Genomic DNA, 19,182 nt, shown 5'->3' with positions numbered 1-19,182 from the left:
GTGTGGGACTGTCCCGATCCTGGATCGGCGTGGGACCGTCAATGTCCCAGGTCAGTGTGGGACTGTCCCTGTCCTGGGTCAGTGTGGGACTGTCCCTGTCCCGGGTTAGTGTGGGACTGTCCTTGTCCCAGGTCAGTGTGGGACTGTCCCTGTCCTGGGTCAGTGTGGGACTGTCCCTGTCCCAGGTCAGTGTCGGACTGTCCCCGTCCCGGGTTAGTGTGGGACTGTCCCTGTCCTGGGTCATTGTGGGACTGTCCCTGTCCCAGGTCAGTGTCGGACTGTCCCCGTCCCGGGTTAGTGTGGGACTGTCCTTGTCCCGGGTCATTGTGGGACTGTCCCTGTCCCGGTTCCGTGTGGGATGGTCTCTGTCCCTGTTCAGTGTGAGACTGTCCCGATCCTGGGTCAGCGTGGGACTGTCCCTGCCCCGGGTCAGTGTGTTGGGGTTGAGGTGTGTGTTGCGGGTGAGTGTATGTTTTGGGTCAGTGTGTTTTGGGACTGTGTGTGTTGGGGTAAGTGCGTGTTGCCAGTGAGTGTCTGAGTGTGTTTTGGGGTTAGAGTGTGAGTCTGTGTTTGGGGTGAGTGTGTGTTGTGGCTGAGAGTGTGAGTTTGTGTTTGAGGTGAGTGTGTGTTGGGGTGTGTGTGTTGGAGGTGTGCGTGTATTGGGGTGAGTGTGTTTTGTGGGTGAGAGTGTGAGTGTGTGTTCGGGTGAGAGTGTGAGTCTGTGTTTGGGGTGAGTGTGTGTTGGGGGTGAGTGTGTGAGTGTGTTAGGGGGTTGAGTGTGTGATTCTGTGTTGGGGTGTTTTAGGGGGTGAGTGTGTGTTGGAGGTGAGCGTGTGTTGGGTGTTGAGTGTGTTTTAGGGGTGACTGTGTGTTGGAGCTGAATATGTGACTGTGTGTTGGGGTGAGTGTGTGTTGAAGGTATGTTTGAGGTCATTGTGTTTTGGGGCTGAGTGTGTGTTGGGTTGAGTGTGTGTTGGGGGTGAGTGTGAGTCTGGGTTTGGGGTGAGCATGCGTTGGGGGTGAGAGTGAGTGTGTGTTTGGGGTGAGTGTGTGTTGGGGTGAGTGTGTGTTTGAGGGTGTGTGTTGGGGGTGAGTGTATTTTTGGGGTGAGTTTGTTTTGGGGCTAAGTGTGTGTTGAGGGTTAGTGTGTTAGGGGATTGGCTGTTGGGGGTTAGTGTGTGTTGGGGTTGAGTGTGTGTTGGGGTGAGTGTAAGTTTGGGGTGAGTGTGTTTTGGGGGTGAGTATGTGTTGGGGTGAGAGTGTGTTGGGGATGAGTGTGTGAGTGTGAGTTGGGATTGCGAGTGTGAGTGTGTGTTTGGGGTGAGTATATGATGTGGGTGAGTGTGTGCTAGGGGTGAGTGTGTGTTTGGGGTGAGTGTGTGTTGGGGTGAGTGTGTGAGTCTGTGTTGGTGGTGAGTATATGTTGGGTGGAGTGTGTGTTGGGGTGAGTGTGTGTTGGGGTTGAGTGTGTGTTGGTGTATGTGTTGCAGTGAGTGTGTGAGTCTGTGTTTGGTTTGAGTGTGCGTTTGGGGCGAATGTGTGTTGGGGGTGAGTATGTGTTGCGGGTGAGCGTTGAGTGTGTGTTGGGGTGAGTGTGTGTTTGGGGTGAGTGTGTTTTGGGGTGAGTGTGTGTTGGGGGTGAGTGTGTGTTGGGGTGAGAGTGTGTGTGTTGGGGTGAGTGTGTGTTGGGGGTGAGTTTATGTTTGGGGTGAGTGTGTGTTGGGGGTGAGTGTGTGTTGGGGGTGAGTGTATGTTTGGGGTGAGTGTGTTTGGGGTGAATGTGTGTTGAGGCTGAGTGTGCGTTGGAGTGAGTGTGCGTTGGAGTGAGTGTGTGTTGGAGTGAGTTTGTGAGTCTGTGTTTGTGGTGAGTGTGTGTTGGGGGTGAGTGTGTGTTGGGGTGAGTGTGTGTTGGGGGTGAGTGTGTGTTAGGGTGAGCGTTTGGGGTAAGTGTGTGTTGGGGTGAGTGTGCGTTGGAGTGAGTGTGTGTTGGAGTGAGTGTGTGTTGGGGTGAGTGTGTGAGTCTGTGTTGGTGGTGAGTGTGTGCTAGGGTTGAGTGTGTGTTTGGGGTGAGTTTGTGTTGGGGGGGTGTGTATTGGGGTGAGTGTGTGTTGGTGTTGAGTGCGTGTTGGCGTGAGTATGTGTTGCAGTGAGTGTGTGAGTCTGTGTTTGGTTTGAGTGTGCGTTTGGGGCGAATGTGTGTTGGGGGTGAGTATGTGTTGCGGGTGAGTGTTGAGTGTGTATTGGGGTGAGTGTGTGTTGGGGTGAATGTGTGTTGGGGGTGAGTGTGTGTTGGTGGTGTGTGTGTTTGGAATGAGTGTGTATTGGGGTTAGTGTGTGTTTGGGGTGAGTGTGTGTTGGGGTTGAGTGTATGTTTGGGTGAGTGTGTGTTGGGGGTGAGTGTGTGGTTAGGGTGAGTGTGTTTTGGGGGTGAATGTGTGTTGATGGTGAGTGTGCATTGGAGTGAGTGTGCGTTGGAGTGAGTGTGTGTTGGGGTGAGTTTGTGTTGGGGTAAGTGTGTGTTGGGGGTGAGTGTGTGTGTTGGGGGTGAGTGTGTGTTGGGGTGAGAGTGTGTGTGTTTGTGGTGAGTGTGTGTTGGGATGAGTGTGTGTTTGGGTGTGTGTGTGTGTGTGTTGGGGTGAGCGTTTGGGATGAGTGTGTGTTGGGGTGAGTGTGTGTTGGGGTGAGTGTGCGTTGGAGTGAGTGTGTGTTGGAGTGAATGTATGTTGGGGCGAGTTTGTGAGTCTGTGTTGGTGTTGAGTATGTGTTGGGGGTGAGTGTGTTGGACGTGAGAGTGTGAGTGTGTGTTGGGGTGGGAGTGTGAGTCTGTGTTTGGGGTGAGTATGTGTTGGGGGTGAGTGTGTGAGTCTGTGTTGGTGGTGAGTGTGTGTTGGGGTGAGTGTGTGTTGGGGAGAGTGTGTTGGGGTGAGTGTGTTTGGGGTGAGTGTGTGTTGGGGTGAGTGTGTTTGGGGTGAGTGCGTGTTGGGTGAGTGTAGTTTTGGGGTGAGTTTGTTTTGGGGCTGAGTGTATGTTGAGGGTTAGTGTGTTAGGGGATAGTGTGTTGGGGGTTAGTCTGTGTTGCGGTTGAGTGTGTGTTGGGGTGAGTGTAAGTTTGGGGTGAGTGTGTATTGGGGGTGAGTGTGTGTTGGGGTGAGTGTGTGTTGAGGGTGAGTGTGTGAGTGTGTGTTGGGGTGAGAGTATGAGTCCATGTTTGGGTTGAGTGTGTGTTGGGGTTGAGAGTGTGAGTGAGTGTTTGGGGTGAGTATGTGAAGGGGATGAGTGTGTGCTGGGGTTGAGTGTGTGTTTGGGGTGAGTTTGTGTTGGGGGTGAGTGTGTGTTGGGGTGAGTGTCTATTGGGGTTGAGTATGTGTTGGGGTGAGTATGTGTTGCAGTGAGTGTGTGAGTCTGTGTTTGGTTTGAGTGTGCATTTGGGGCGAGAGTGTGTTGGGGGTAATTATGTGTTGCGGGTGAGTGTTGAATGTGTGTTGGGGTGAGTGTGTGTTTGGGGTGAGTGTGTATTCAGGTGACTGTGTGTTGGGGTGAGTGTGTGTTTGGGATGAGTGTGCGTTGGGGGTGAGTGTGTGGTTGAGGTGAGTGTGTGTTGGGGGTGACTGTATGTTTGGGGTGAGTGTGTTTTGGGGGTGAATGTGTTTTGAGGGTGAGTGTGTGTTGGGTTGAGTGTGTGTTGGGGCTGAGTGTGTGAATGTGTGTTTGGGGTGAGTGTGTGTTGGGGTGAGTGTGTGTTTGGGCGTGAGTGTGTGTTGGGGGTGAGCGTTTGGGGTGAGTGTGTGTTGGGGTGAGTGTGTGGTGGGGTGAGTGTGCGTTGGAGTGAGTGTGTGAATCTGTGTTGGTGGTCAGTGTGTGTTGGGGTGAGTGTGTGTTGCAGTGAGTGTGTGAGTGTGTGTTTGGGGTGAGTGTGTGTTGGGGTGAGTTTGTGTTGGGGGTGAGTGTGTGTTGCAGTTAGTGTGTGACTCTGTGTTTGGTTTGAGTGTGCATTTGGGGCAAGTGTGTGTTGGGGGTGAGTATGTGTTGGGGGTGAGTGTTGAGTGTGTGTTGGGGTGAGTGTGTATTTGGGGGTGAGTATATGTATGGGGTGAGTATGCGTTGGAGTGAGTTTGTGTTGTGGTGAGTGTGTGTTGGGGTGAGTGTATATTTGGGGTGAGTGTGTTTTAGGGGTGAATGTGTGTTGAGGGTGAGTGTGTGTTGGGGTGAATGTATGTTTGGGGTGAGTGTGTGTTGGGGGTGAGTATGTGTTGGGGTGAGTGTGTGTTGGGTGTGTGTGTGTGTGCTGGGGTGAGTGTGTTTTGTGGGTGAGTGTGTGAGTGTTGTTTGGGTTGAGTGTGTGTTGGGGTGAGTGTGAGTGTGTGTTTGGGTTGAGTGTGTGTTGGGGGTGAGTGTGTGTTGGGTGTTGAGTGTGTTGGGGTGACTGTGTGTTGGAGCTGAATATGTGAGTGTATGTTGGGGTGAGTGTGTGTTTATTGTGAGTGTATGTTTGGGGTGAGTGTGTGTTGAGGATTAGTGTGTTAGGGGATAGTGTGTTGGGATTAGTGTGTTTTAGGGGTGAGTGTAAGTTTGGGGTGAGAGTGTTTTAGGGATGAGTGTGTGTTGGGGTGAGTGTGTGAGTACGTGTTGGGGTGAGTGTGTTGGGACGAGTGTGTTTTAGGGGTTAGTGTGTGTTGGAGTGAGTGTGTATTGGGTGTGAATGTGTGTTGGGGTAAGTGTGTGTTTGGGGTGAATGTGTGCTGGGGGTGAGCATGTGTTGCGGTGAATGTGTGAGTCTGTGTTTGGGTGGTGTGTGTTGGGGATGAATGTGTTTTGGGTGTGTGTGTATGAATGTGTGCCGGGGTGAGTGTATGTTGCAATGAATGTGTTTTGGGGGGTGTGTTGGGGTGAATTTGTGAGTGTATGTTGGGTGAGTGTGTGTTGGGGCGAGTGTGTGTTGGAGGTGAGTATGTGAGTCCATGTTGGGGATGACTGTGTGTTGGAGGTGAGAGTATGTTGGTGAGTGTGTGTTTGGGGTGAGTGTGTGTTTGGGGTGAGTGTATGTTGGTGAGTGTGTGTTTGGGGTGAGTGTGTGTTTGGGGTGAGTGTGTGTTGGGGTGAGTGTGTGTTCGGGGTAAGTGTGTGTTGGGGATGAGAGTGTGTTTGGGATGATTGCATGTTTGCGGCCAGTGTGTGTTAGGGTGTGTGTGTGTTGGGGGTGAGTGTGTGTTTGGGGTATGTGTTGGAGATGAGTGTGTGAGTCTGTGTTGGGGATGAGTGTGTGTTGGAGGTGAGTGTGCATTGGAGATAAGTGCATGTTGGGGGAGTGAGTGTGTGACTTTGTGTTGGGGGTGAGCGTGTGTTGGAGGTGAGGGTGTGTAGGGGTTGAGTGTTTGTTGGGAGTGTGTGTGTGTCGGAGGTGTGTGTGTGAGTGTGTGTTGGAGGTGAATGAGTGAGCACGTGTTGCGGCAAGTGTGTTGGGGGTTGTGTGTGTTGGAGGTGAATGTGTTGGAGTGAGTGTGTGTCAGGGGGTGAGTGTGTGAGTCCATGTTGGGGATGAGTGTGTGTTGGAGGTGAGTGTATGTTTGGGACGAGCCTGTGCTGGGGTGAGTGTGTGTCAGGGTGAGTGTGTGTTGGGGGTAAGTGTGTGTTTGGGGTGAATGTATGTTTGGGGCGAGCGTGTGTTGGGGTGAGTGTGTGTTGGGGTGAGTGTGTGTTAGAAATGAGTGTGTGTTTGGGGTGAGTGTGTTGGGGCGAGTGTGTGTTGGAGGTGAGTGTGTGAGTCCGTGTTGGGGATGAGTGTGTGTTGGAGGTGAGTGTGTGTTGAGGATAAGTGTGTGTTGGGGGTGAGAGTGTCTGACTCTGTGTTGGGGGTGAGGGTGTGTTGGTGTTGAGGGTGTGTAGAGGTTGAGTGTGTGTTGGGAGTGAATGTGTGTTGGAGGTGTGTGTGTGAGTGTGGGTTGGGGCGAGTATGTGTTGGAGGTCAGTGCGTGAATGTGTGTTGGAGGTGAATGAGTGAGCATGTGTTGGGGCAAGTGTGTGTTGGGGGTTGTGTCTGTTGGAGGTGAGTGTGTGTTGGAGTGAGTGTGTGTCAGGGGGTGAGTAGGTGAGTCTGTGTTGGGTATGTGAGTGTGTGTTGGGGTGTGAATGTGTGTTGGGGTGTGTGTGTGTTGGAGGTGAGTGTGTGTTGGGGTTTGAGTGTGTGTTGTGGGTTGAGTGTGTGTTGAGGGTGTGGGTGTGTTTGGGGTGAGTGTGTGTTGTGGTGAGTGTGGTTTTGGTATGAGTGTTGTGTTGGGGGTGAGTGTGTGAGTGTGTGCTGGAGGTGAATTTGTGTTGGTTGTGAGTGTGTGTTTGGGGTGTGAGTGTTGGTGGTGAGTGTATGTTTGGGGTGAGCATGTGTTGGGACTGAGTGTGTGTTGGGGGTGAGTGTGTTTTGCAGGTTGTGTGTATGTTGGGGTGAGGGTGTGTTTGGGGTGAGTGTGTGGTTGGGAATGAGTGTGTGAGTGTGTGCTGGGGGTAAATGTGTGTTGGTTGTGAGTGTGTGTTTGGGGTGTGTGTATTGGGGGTGAGTGTGAGTTGGGGTGCGTGTGTTTGGGGTGAGTGTGTGTTGGTGGTAAGTGTGTGTTGAGGTTGAGTGTGTGTTGGGAGTGAGTGTATGTCGAGGTGAGTGTGTTTGGGGTGAGTGTGTGTTGGGGTGAGTGTGTGATTGTGTGTGTTTTGGGGTGAGTGTGTGTTGGGGGTGAGTGTGTGTTTGGGGATGAGTGTATGTTGGTGCTAAGTGTGTGAGTGTGTGCTGGGGTGAATATGTGTTGGTTGTGAGCGTGTGTTTGGGGTGTGTGTGTTGGGGGTGAGTGTGTGTTGAGGTTGAGTGTGTGTTGGGGTGAGTGTTGATGGTGAGTGTGTGTTGAGGTTGAGTGTGTGTTTGCGGTGAGTGTATGTTTGGGATGAGCATGTGTTAGAGTAAGCGTGTGTTCGGGGTGAGTGTGTGTTGGGGGTGACTGTGTGTTGGAGGTGAGTGTGTGTTGGGGGTGAGTGTGTGTTTGGGGATGAGTGTATGTTGGTGGCAAGTGTGTGAGTGTGTGCTGGGGTGAATATGTGTTGGTTGTGAGCGTGTGTTTGGGGTGTGTGTGTGTTGGGGGTGAGTGTGTGTATGGGATGAGTGTGTTTGGGGTGAATGTATGTTTGGGGCGAGCATGTGTTGGGGTGAGTGTGGGTTGGGGGTAAATGTGTTTTTGGGGTGAGTGTATGTTTGGGGTGTGTGTGTGTTGGGGCTGAGTGTGTGTTGGGGGTGAGTGTGTGTTGCAGTTTGAGTGTGTTGGGGATGAGTGCATGTTTGGGCTTGAGTGTGTGTTGGGGCAAATGTGTTGGAGTGAGATTGTGTTTGGGGTGTGTGTGTTGGGGGTGAGTGTGTGTTGGGGTGAGTGTGTTTGGGGTGAGTGTGTGTTGGTGGTGAGTGTGTGTTGAGGTTGAGTGTGTGTTGGGGTGAGTGTCTGTTGGTGGTGAGTGTGTGTTGAGGTTGAGTGTGTGTTTGCGGTGAGTGTATGTTTGGTATGAGCATGTATTAGAGTGAGCGTGTGTTAGGGGTGAGTGTGTGTTGGGGGTGACTGTGTGTTGGAGGTGAGTGTGTGTTTGGGGTGAGTGTGTGTTAGGGGTAAGTGGGTGTTAGAGGTGAGTGTGTGTTGGAGGTGAGTGTGTATCTGTGTTGGGGATGAGTGTGTGTTGAGGTTGAGTGTGTGTTGGGGTGAGCATGTGTTGTGGTGAGTGTGTTTGGGATGAGTGTGTGTTGGTGGTGAGTCTGTGTTGGTGTTAAGTGTGTGTTGGGGCTGAGTGTGTGTTTGGGGATGATGTGTGAGTGTGTGCTGGGGTAAATGTGTGTTGGTTGTGAGTGTGTGTTTGGGGTGTGTGTTGGGGATGAGTGTGTGTTGGCGTGAGTGCGTGTTGGTGGTGAGAGTGTGTTGAGGTTGAGTGTGTGTTGGGGGTGAGCGTGTGTTGGGGTGAGTGTGTTTGGGGTGAGTGTGTGTTGGTGGTGAGTGTGTTTGGGGTGAGTGTGTGTTGGGGGTCAGTGTGTGTTGGAGGTGAGTGTGTGTTGGGGGTAAGTGTGTGTTTTGGGCGAGTGTGTGTTGGGGGTGAGTATGTGTTGGGGGTGAGTGTGAGTTGGGGCGAGTGTGTGTTGGGGTGAGTGTGTGTTGGGGTGAGTGTGTGCTGGGGTGAGTGTATGTTTGGGATGAGCATGTGTTGGGGTGGACATGTGCTAGGAGTGAGTGTGTTTGGGAGTGAGTGTGTGTTGGAGGTGAGTGTGTGTTTGGGGTGAGTGTGTGTTAAGGGTGAGTGTGTGTTAGGGCTGAGGGTGTGTTTGCGGTGTGTGTGTATGTGTGTTGGGGGTGAGAGTGTGTGGTAGGTGAGTGTGTGTTTGGGGTGGGTATGTGTTAGGGGTGAGTGTGTGTTTGGAGTGAGTGTGTGTTGGTGTGATGGTGTGTTTGAGGTGAGTGTGTGCTGGGGGATGATGTGTGAGTGTGTGTTGGGGTAAATGTGTGTTGGTTGTGAGTGTGTGTTTGGGGTGTGCGTTGGGGGTGAGTGTGTATTAGGATGAGTGTGTGTTGGTGGTGTGTGTGTTTGAGGATGATGTGTGAATGTGTGCTGGGGTAAATGTGTGTTGGTTGTGAGTGCGTGTTGAGGGTGAGTATGTGTTGGGGTGAGTGTATGTTGGGGCGAGTGTGTGTTGATGGTGAGAGTGTGTTGAGGTTGAGTGCGTGTTGAGGGTGAGAATGTGTTGGGGGTGAGTGTGTGTTGGGGTGAGTGTGTGTTGGGGTGAGTGTATGTTGGGTGTGAGTGTGTTTTGGGGTGAGTGTGTGTTGGGGTGAGTGTGTGTTGGGGTGAGTGTGTGTTGGGTGTGAGTGTGTTTTGGGGGTGAGTGTGTGTTGGGGTCAGTGTGTATTGGGGGTGAGCGTGTGTTGGGGCGAGAGTGTGTAAGGGGTGAGTGTATATATGAGGCGAGCATGTGTTGGGGGGGTGTGTATTGGGGGTGAGTGTATGTTTGGGGCGAGCGTGTGTTGGGGTGTGTGTGTCAAGGGTGAGTGTGTATTGTGGGTGAGTGTGTGTTTGGGGTGAGCATGTATTGGAGTGAATGTGTGTTGGGGGAGTGTGTGTTGGAGGTGAGTGTGTGCTTATGGCAAGTGTGTGTTGGGGTGAGTGTGTGTTGGGGTGAGTGTGTGTTGGGGGTGAGTGTGTTGGGGTGAGTGTGTGTTGGGGTGAGTGTGTTTTGGGCTGAGCGTGTGTTGGGGTGAGCGTGTGTTGGGGTGAGTGTGTGTTGGGTGAGTGTGTGTTGGGGTGAGTGTGTGTTGGGGTGAGTGTGTGTTGGGTGAGTGTGTGTTTGGGGAGAGTGTGTGTTGGGGTGAGTGTGTGTTGGGGTGAGTGTGTGTTGGGCTGAGCGTGTGTTGGGGTGAGCGTGTGTTGGGGTGAGTGTGTGTTGGGGTGAGTGTGTGTTTGGTGAGTGTGTGTTGGGGTGAGTGTGTGTTGGGTGAGTGTGTGTTGGGGAGAGTGTGTGTTGGGGTGAGTGTGTGTTGGGCTGAGCGTGTGTTGGGGTTGAGCGTGTGTTGGATGAGTGTGTGTTTGGGGAGAGTGTGTGTTGGGGTGAGTGTGTGAGTATCCCTAGTGATCCGGGAGGAGCAGCCTGTTAATCAGGGCAGCGCTGTCGCTGTGGATTTACACCATCTTTCCATTGGAATTCCAGGCAGATTCATATGGGATCGCTAGTGGATCTTTGGTAGATCTCTGGTGGATCTCTGTTGGGTTCCTGGTGGATCCTTGGAGGCTCTCTGGTGGATCCCTGGTGGGTCACTGGTGAATCTTTGGTGGGGTGAGTGTGTGTTGGGGTGAGTGTGTGATGGGGTCTCTGATGGATCCCTATTGGGTCCCTGCTGGATTTCTGGTGGTTCTCTGGTGGATCCCTGGTGAATTACTGGCAGGTCGCTTGTGGGTTCCTGGTGGATCACTGGCGGGTCTCTTGTTGATCTCTGATGGGTCCCTGCTGGATCACTGGCGGGTCCCTGGTGGATCATTCGCGGGTCCCTTGTGGATCTCTGGCACGTCCCTGGTGTGACTCTGGTGGGTCACTGGTGGATCTCTAGTAGGTCACTGGTGGATCTCTAGTAGGTCCCTGGTGGGTCCCTGGTGTGACTCTGGTGGATCTCTGGTGGGTCACTGGTGGGTCACTGGTGGGTCCCTGGTGTGACTCTGGTGGGTCCCTGGTGTGACTCAGGTGGGTCACTGGTGGATCTCTGGTGGGTCACTGGTGTGACTCTGGTGGGTCCCTGGTGTGACTCTGGTGGGTCCCTGGTGTGACTCAGGTGGGTCACTGGTGGATCTCTGGTGGGTCACTGGTGTGACTCTGGTGGGTCCCTGGTGTGACTCAGGTGGGTCACTGGTGTGACTCTGGTGGGTCCCTGGTGTGACTCTGGTGGATCTCTGGTGGGTCCCTGCTGGATCACTGGTGGGTCCCTGGTGTGACTCTGCTGGGTCACTGATGGATCTCTGGTGGGTCCCTGGTGGGTCTTCCTCTTGATACATCACACTCGGATCCTATTGGACAAATGTTTGATCGACATCGTCATTGACCAATAGGAACCTCAGAAAACCAAGGAGGCGTGGCCACCGGCCAATAAATGTCCAATTGGGGGCGTGGGCGGAGCCAGTGTCTGATGTGTCAGCGAGTGGTCGCGATCCCGAATCCGACCAGGAACTGATCGGGATCTCCTCTCGGAGTGTGGCCGCTGATCCCGGCCGGAGCTGGTAGGGATCCAGTCCCGGGAGCTGGTCTCAGGGTGAGCCAGTAGATCCGCCTGTGAATCCAGCCTGCTCCGGAAGTGTGTCCGAACAGGATTAATTACAAACAACAACAACAGGAATAACTGAGAAACCCGGAGTACCTGCAGAGAGAAAGGACAGGTACTGTTTGTGTCCAATCCCACCCTGATCCCAATCCAGGTACAGACAGAGATCCTGATCCAGGATCAGATAGAGACCCTGACCCCCGTACAGACCCTGATCCAGGTACAGACCCTGACCTGATCCAGGTACAGACCCTGATCCAGGTACAGACCCTGATCCAGGTACAGACCCTGATCCAGGTACAGACCCTGACCTGATCCAGGTACAGACCCTGATCCAGGTACAGACCCTGACCTGATCCAGGTACAGACCCTGATCCAGGTACAGACCCTGATCCAGGTACAGACCCTGACCTGATCCAGGTACAGACCCTGATCCAGGTACAGACCCTGACCTGATCCAGGTACAGACCCTGACCTGATCCAGGTACAGACCCTGATCCAGGTACAGACCCTGACCCCCGTACAGACCCTGATCCAGGTACAGACCCTGATCCAGGTACAGACCCTGACCTGATCCAGGTACAGACCCTGATCCAGGTACAGACCCTGACCCCCGTACAGACCCTGACCCCCGTACAGACCCTGATCCAGGTACAGACCCTGATCCAGGTACAGACCCTGACCTGATCCAGGTACAGACCCTGATCCAGGTACAGACCCTGACCCCCGTACAGACCCTGATCCAGGTACAGACCCTGATCCAGGTACAGACCCTGACCTGATCCAGGTACAGACTCTGATCCAGGTACAGACCCTGACCTGATCCAGGTACAGACCCTGACCCCCGTACAGACCCTGATCCAGGTACAGACCCTGATCCAGGTACAGACCCTGACCTGATCCAGGTACAGACCCTGACCCCCGTACAGACCCTGATCCAGGTACAGACTCTGATCCAGGTACAGACCCTGACCCCCGTACAGACCCTGATCCAGGTACAGACCCTGATCCAGGTACAGACCCTGACCTGATCCAGGTACAGACCCTGACCCCCGTACAGACCCTGATCCAGGTACAGACCCTGATCCAGGTACAGACCCTGACCTGATCCAGGTACAGACCCTGACCCCCGTACAGACCCTGATCCAGGTACAGACCCTGATCCAGGTACAGACCCTGACCTGATCCAGGTACAGACCCTGACCCCCGTACAGACCCTGACCCAGGTACAGACCCTGATCCAGGTACAGACCCTGACCTGATCCAGGTACAGACCCTGACCCCCGTACAGACCCTGATCCAGGTACAGACCCTGATCCAGGTACAGACTCTGATCCAGGTACAGACCCTGACCTGATCCAGGTACAGACCCTGATCCAGGTACAGACCCTGATCCAGGTACAGACCCTGACCTGATCCAGGTACAGACCCTGATCCAGGTACAGACCCTGATCCAGGTACAGATCCTGATCCAGGTACAGACCCTGACCTGATCCAGGTACAGATCCTGATCCAGATACAGACCCTGACCTGATCCAGGTACAGACCCTGATCCAGGTACAGACCCTGATCTGATCCAGGTACAGACCCTGATCCAGGTACAGATCCTGATCCAGGTACAGACCCTGACCTGATCCAGGTACAGATCCTGATCCAGATACAGACCCTGACCTGATCCAGGTACAGACCCTGATCCAGGTACAGACCCTGATCCAGGTACAGATCCTGATCCAGGTACAGACCCTGATCCAGGTACAGATAGAGATCCTGATCCAGGTACAGATCCTGATCCAGTTGCTGTCTGGACCTACTTGTGGAACTGCACTGAGCCAGTGTCCCTGCCAGAAAGTGTCTCTGACCCTGTAGCTCTCTCTAACACTGTCCCTTCAATCTCTGAGAGCAGCTTGCTGTTAGTTTCACAGTGCCTCTGGTTAGCACTGCTGCCTCACAGCACTAGAGACCCGGGTTCGGGGGTCAGTGTAGACTTGTTGAGGTGAACAGCCTGTTTCTACGCTGTAGGGAATCTATGGACTGTGCTGGGCTGTGTCTCTGTGGAGCTGTTCCTCATTCTGTGACCAAGCTCTGTGTGATACAGTTCTTGATAGGCATGGAATAAAGTGAGCGAGAGACAGGAAGCAGGGGGTTGTGGTGACATTTCTCAGAAGACAGTGAGATTCCCCATATTCTAGTGCTGGGGGGTGCTGGTTTTATTAAATCTCGATTACTATTGTAACTGGTTGTGTGCATAGAGCAAAATGTCCAAACTCCAAAAATCACCAAAAAAGGTAGTATTCCAAATCCAGAGGGGATGCAGATGGAAGGGTGGTCTTTAGTTCAAAGGGAATAGAGCACAGACGCAAATAAGTTTTGCTAAAACTATACCAGGCACCAGTCAGAGCACAGCTGGAATACTGTATTCAGTTCGGGCCTCTCGCCTATAAAAAAATCCTGGTATTGGAGGCAGTCCAGAGGAGGGAGAGAATGAAGGCTTGTACTTGTTAGGATATAAAAGAATGAGAGGTGACCTTATAGAAATATACAAAATTCTTAGAGCACTTGATGTGGAAGGCTTGTTTCCCCTTGTTGGAGAGTACAAAACCAGAGGGTATAATCTCACAGAGTGCTTCAGAGAACGTCTCCGGGACACCCACACCAACCAGCCCCATCACCCCTTGGCCGAACACTTCAACTACCCCCCTCCTCCCACTCTGCCGAAGACATGCAGGTCCTGGGCCTCCTCCATCGCCTCCCCCTCACCACCTGACGCCTGGAGGAAGAACGCCTCATCTCCCTCCTCAGGATCCTTCAACCCCAGGACATCAATGTGGATTTCACCAGTTTCCTCATTTCCCCTCCCCCCACTTTACCCCAGGTCCAACCTTCCAGCTTAGCACTGTCCTCATGACCTGTCCTAGCTGCCAATTCCCTTCCCACCTATCCACTCCACCCTCCTCTCTAACCTTTGCCCCACACCCATCCACCTATCACACCTTATCCCCAGCCCCACCCCCTCTCCCATTTATCTCTCCACCCCAAGGATCTCAGCCCCATTCCTGATGAAGGGCTTTTGCCCGAATCGTCGACTCTCCTGCTTCTCAGATGCTGTCTGACCTGCTGTGCTTTTCCAGCACCACGCTCTCGTCTCTAATCTCCAACATCTGCAGTCCTCATTTTTACCGAAATAATCTCAGAGTAAGGGGTCGCCCCTTTAAGACAGCAATGAGGAGGAATTCCTTCTCTCAGAGGGGAGTGAATCTGTGGAACGCTTTACCGCAGAGGGCTGTCACAGCTGGGTTATTCAGTATTTTCAAGGTTGAGATTTGTAATCAGTAAAGGAATCAGCAGTCATGTGGGAAAGGCAGGAATATTGAGTTCAGGTTCATTATTGAATCACAGGGCAGAACCTGTGGGCCGAATGGCCTCTTCTGCTCCTTGTAGACAAGGTCAGAAGTCACACGACACAAGGGTACAGTCCAACAGGTTTCTTTGAAATCAGAAGCTTTTGGAGCGTTGTTCCTTCATCAGGTGAAGTTTTATTGTGACCCAGAGTCATGGAGTGCTACAGCAGAGAGACAGGCCCTTTGGCCCTAACTGGTCCATGCTGACCAAAATGTCCCCCCACACTGACGCCTTTTTCTTGCACTTGGCCGGCAGAATAGCAAATGTCAGACTGTAGTGTGTGAATGAATGTATGGACACTCCTGGTAACTCCTGGCTGTTAGTTTAATATCCATTGTAGGTGAAGGTTTAGATACAGGTGATATATCGCTGGAAGAAAAGAGACATTTTGGTGAACCTTTTTTGTCATGCATTCATCAGGACAGAATCACAAGAATGCCAAATCACAATGGGAAACTCAATTTATACTGTATGAGAAGTGGGTGGACTATTGATGTCTGATTGGCATTGCCATGGAGATTACGCCAGGGAGCAGTTAATTGCCAGTTTTGGTTTAAATTCAGATCAAGCAGTTGAACTGTGATCGAGTTGGCTGTGTCATGGGGAGATCGAGGACCTGAGAATGATTGTCCCTGGAGTTTGTTTTGTTGGAAAGTGAATATGTTCTGGTCATCCTGTGTGTAAAGACCCTGAGCTGTGTGTGAATGAGATTACAGCAGATTTGGATAAAATCTATCAAAAACGAGGCTGGTCCCATTAGCTGCTGGTACAAAGACTGGGGGCAGGGAGTGGGAATCACTTGAAGCCCACTGCCCATGTGGGAAAGCTGGAAGGAGCAAAGGTTTCTCAAGGAGGGGCACATGAAGGAAATACATTTTGTCAGGGCAGTAGGTTAGTGGTTGGCACTGCTGCCTCACAGCGCCAAAGACCCAGGTTCAATTCCAGCCTCGGACGACTGTCTGTGTGGAGTTTGCACACTTTCCCTGTGTCTGTGTGGGTTTCCTCTGGGTGCTCCAGTTTCCTCCCAGAATCTAAAGGTGTGCAGGTTAGGTGAATTGGCCACGCTAAATTGCCCGTAGTGTTAGGTAAGGCGCATTAGTCAGGGGTAAATATATAAAGATAGGGTAGGGAACAGGTCTGCGGGGGTTAGGGTGGGGTTACTCTGTGAAAGGTTAGTGTGGACTTGTTGGGCCAAATGGCCTGTTTCCATACTGTAGGGATTCTATGACTCTAGGATAGATTTGAGGAATGGGACAGAGTGGGCCGTTCTCAATTGGTTAAATAGTCTTCTGTCCTACCATGATGACTCTATTACTTTAGATACAATTCTAAACAGGGAGGTGGAGCAGGAGCACACAGTGTGCTGCACCCTATGACTCGGGGTGAAAGAAATACAAACGTAAAGATGTCAGAACGATCTTTTTTCATCTGGTTTGTGCCTGGGTTCAGAGTATTGTGTGTATCACTGGGCACCCCACTTTATCACAATGCTGACCCAGACAATGTGGCGAAATCACATTCTTGTAGGTCAGCCACTTCAGTGATGGAGGTTTTGGTGCTGATTCCGTGGGGAAGGAGATGATGGAGAGGAGGATCGATCAAGTTGCTCAAAATCCTGAGGGAGAGAGTGGGGCGACCCCCTGCCTGTCGGCAGAAGGATTGGGAACTGGAGAGATTTCAAGATGACGTGGCAATGGTTAGGAGCTGGGATGTTCGGCGGGACAAGTGTGATTTTCCAAAGGCATTTAGAATCTCCCTGAAATAATCTGGCAGGTCAGTGGTGAGATTTACTGTGAAACGGGTTCAGTAACTCTGAGATGGACCTGGGCTGGCTGTGATGGGACAGGCATCCCACGTTCTAACCCATTCCCTGACTGAAAATGGAATGGGAGTGTTAAACCCTGCACTCCCGCAGTGTCTGCCAAACACATTTAAGAAGATCACTTTTTCAAACAGGCCAGATTTGCATGGATTTCAAGTCATATGAGACAGGAGATATTGAATTAAAACCTTTTCTTTCACCCAGGAAGTAGTCATGGTGAGGAATGTACTGCCTGTGTATGTGCTGGAGGCAGGTTCCACATTAGATGGTAATTTGGAAAGGAATATTGTGCAAGGCTTTGAGGGAAGACACCAAGCACTCCCCCAGCCTGTATATCCAGCTGTGAGTGTAGCTCTACAATAACTGCTCAGTCATCTCCTGCAAATGAGGAACTGTGTACTTCCTACTTTCAAACTGGACCCAGTAGGATGGGGTAATGTGTGACATCATCAATATGATGCTGCTGACTCTTTCCCATTGGCTGGCTGATGCTTAGTCACTATCTCCAAATCATATCCGACTGCAGACAGTGTGTTCCTTGATCCTGTTTGTCAGTCCCATTGCTTCATCCCCCTGTGTCCCTTAGTGTGTCCCTTACTCTCCCAATTCTCACCAGACTTCCATTAGACTGTTTTAGAAAAATGCTTTTGTGAGATGTGGGATAGTACCTATCCCTAATAGCCCTGGGTAAGGGGCCAGTGGGCTGTCTTCAAGTTGCAGTCCTTTTAAAATGGGTTTCGGGTTTCGGTTCATTAATAGATAAATTCCAGAACTTCTTTTAAGTCACCTTCTCAAGATAATTTTGAAGTTTTATCATAGTATAGAGTCATAGAGATGTACAGCATGGAAACAGGCCCTTCGGTCCAACTCGTCCATGCCAACCAGATATCCCAACCCAATCTAGTCCCACCTGCCAGCACCCGGCCCATATCCCTCCAAACCCTTCATATTCATATACCCATCCAAATGCCTCTTAAATGTCGCAGTTGTACCAGCCTCCACCACTTCCTCTGGCAGCTCATTCCATATACGTACGACCCTCTGTGTGAAAAAATTGCCCCTTAGGTCTCTGTTTTATCTTTCCCCTCTCACCCAAAACCTATGCCGTCCAGTTCTGGACTCCCCCACCACGTGGTGAGGACAAGCCAGGGAACTATAGACCAGTGAGCCTGACCTCAATGGTGGGCAAGTTGTTGGAGGGAATCCTGAGGGACAGGATGTACATGTATTTGGAAAGGCAAGGACTGATTAGGGATAGTCAACATGGCTTTGTGCGTGGGAAATCATGTCTCACAAACTTGATTGAGTTTTTTGAAGAAGTAACAAAGAGGATTGATGAGGGCAGAGTGGTAGATGTGATCTATATGGACTTCAGTAAGACGTTCGACAAGGTTCCCCAAGGGAGACTGATTAGCAAAGTTAGATCTCATGGAATACTGGGAGAATTCACCATTTGGATACAGAACTGGCTCAAAGGTGGTGGTGGAGGGTTGTTTTTCAGACTGGAGGCCTGTGACCAGTGGAGTGCCACAAGGATTGGTGCTGGATCCTCTATTGTTTGTCATTATATAAATTATTTGGATGTGAGCATAAAAGGTAAAGTTAGTAAGTTTGCAGATGACATCAAAATTGGAGGTGTAGTGGACAGCGAAGAGAGTTATCTCAGATTACAACAGGCTCTGGACCAGATGGGCCAATGGTCTGAGAAGTGGCAGATGGAGTTTAATTCAGATAAATGCGAGGGGCTGCATTTTGGGAAAGCAAATCTTAGCAGGACTTATACACTTAATGGTAAGGCCCTAGGGAGTGTTGCTGAACAAAGGGACCTTGGAGTGCAGGTTCATAGCTCCTTGAAAGTGGAGTCACAGGTAGATAGGATAGTGAAGGAGGCTTTTGGTATGCTTTCCTTTATTGGTCAGAGTATTGAGTACAGGAGTTGGGAGGTCATGTTGCGGCTGTACAGGACATTGGTTAGGCCACTGTTGGAATATTGCATGCAATTCTGGTCTCCTTCCTATTGGAAAGATGTTGTGAAACTTGAAAAGGTTCAGAAAAGATTTACAACGATGTTGTCAGGGTTGGCGGATCTGAACTATAGGGAGAGGCTGAACAGGCTAGGGCTGTTTTTCCTGGAGGGTCGGAGGCTGAGGGGTGACCTTGTAGAGGTTTATAAAATTATGAGAGTATCTGCAAATATAATTCTGCAAATGCAAATTCACCCCCTAGACGTATACGTGAGTGTGCGTGCATGAGAGAGAGAGAGAGAATGCATGTGAGTGTGAGTGCACTTGAGAGTGTGCCTGTATGTGTGAAAGCTTGGTAAAGTGTGGGTGTGGGTGTGATGGAGTATAAGCCTATGAGAGGGTATGTGCATGAATGTGAGTGTGGGGGGTGGGGGTGTGTGTGTGTGTGTATGAGAGAGTGTGTATTTCAGTGAGTGTGCAAGTATATAAGAGAGTGTGTGTGTGTGTGTGTGTGGTGCAGTGGGGTCACCTGTAGTGTAACATGAATCCCAGGTCCCAAACTTGGGTACCAAACTTGGCTATCAGCCTCTGCTTGGCCACTTTGCGTTGTTGCCTGTCCCGAAGTCCACGTTGGAGTACTGTCACCTGAAGGTCTGAGGCCGAGTGGCCTGACCACTGCAGCGTTCCCTGACTGGGAGGGAACGACCTTGCCTGGGGATTGTTGTACGGTTAAAAATGAGGTCTGCAGATGCTGGAGATCACAGCTGAAAATGTGTTGCTGGTCAAAGCACAGCAGGCCAGGCAGCATCTCAGGAATAGAGAATTCGACATTTCGAGCATGAGCCCTTCATCAGGAAAGATGAAGGGCTCATGCTCGAAATGATTGTTGTACGGTGCCTATTCATCCATTGCCATAGCCTCTGCATGGTCTCACCAATGTACTGTGCCTCAGGGCATCCCTGCCAGCAAACGTATGTTGGCCAAGTCACATGAGTACTGTTGGACAATCCAGGGTTTGCTTTCCTTTGATCAGGGGAGGCCAAGGAGTGGCTTAATCAAGGTGTAGAAAATAATGAGGGTCTTTGACAGAATGGACAGGGGAGATCTGGTGGAGAGGTGATTTACTGGAACACACAGATTGAAGGTGGAGGGATTAGAGGGGAACTTGGGGAAAACTATGCTCACCCAG

The 19,182-nt window shown here is 51.4% G+C and overlaps 1 protein-coding gene across 2 annotated transcripts in view; it reads left to right on the top strand.

The window, feature by feature from the left end:
- Window positions 1-10,680: 10,680 nt before the first annotated feature.
- Window positions 10,681-19,182, top strand: part of LOC132836060 (ultra-long-chain fatty acid omega-hydroxylase) — a 52,642-nt gene continuing 44,140 nt past the window's right edge. For both annotated transcript variants that reach the window (XM_060855303.1, XM_060855304.1), the window contains exon 1: window positions 10,681-10,923. The gene's annotated coding sequence lies outside the window, so the exon portion shown is untranslated. The remainder of the gene's footprint in view (window positions 10,924-19,182) is intronic.

The sequence above is a fragment of the Hemiscyllium ocellatum genome, chromosome 45 (assembly GCF_020745735.1).
Source record: "Hemiscyllium ocellatum isolate sHemOce1 chromosome 45, sHemOce1.pat.X.cur, whole genome shotgun sequence".
Classification (NCBI taxonomy): domain Eukaryota; kingdom Metazoa; phylum Chordata; class Chondrichthyes; order Orectolobiformes; family Hemiscylliidae; genus Hemiscyllium; species Hemiscyllium ocellatum.
The sequence above is the reverse complement of the archived record's forward strand: the minus strand, read 5'-3'. Positions and strand labels throughout refer to the sequence as shown.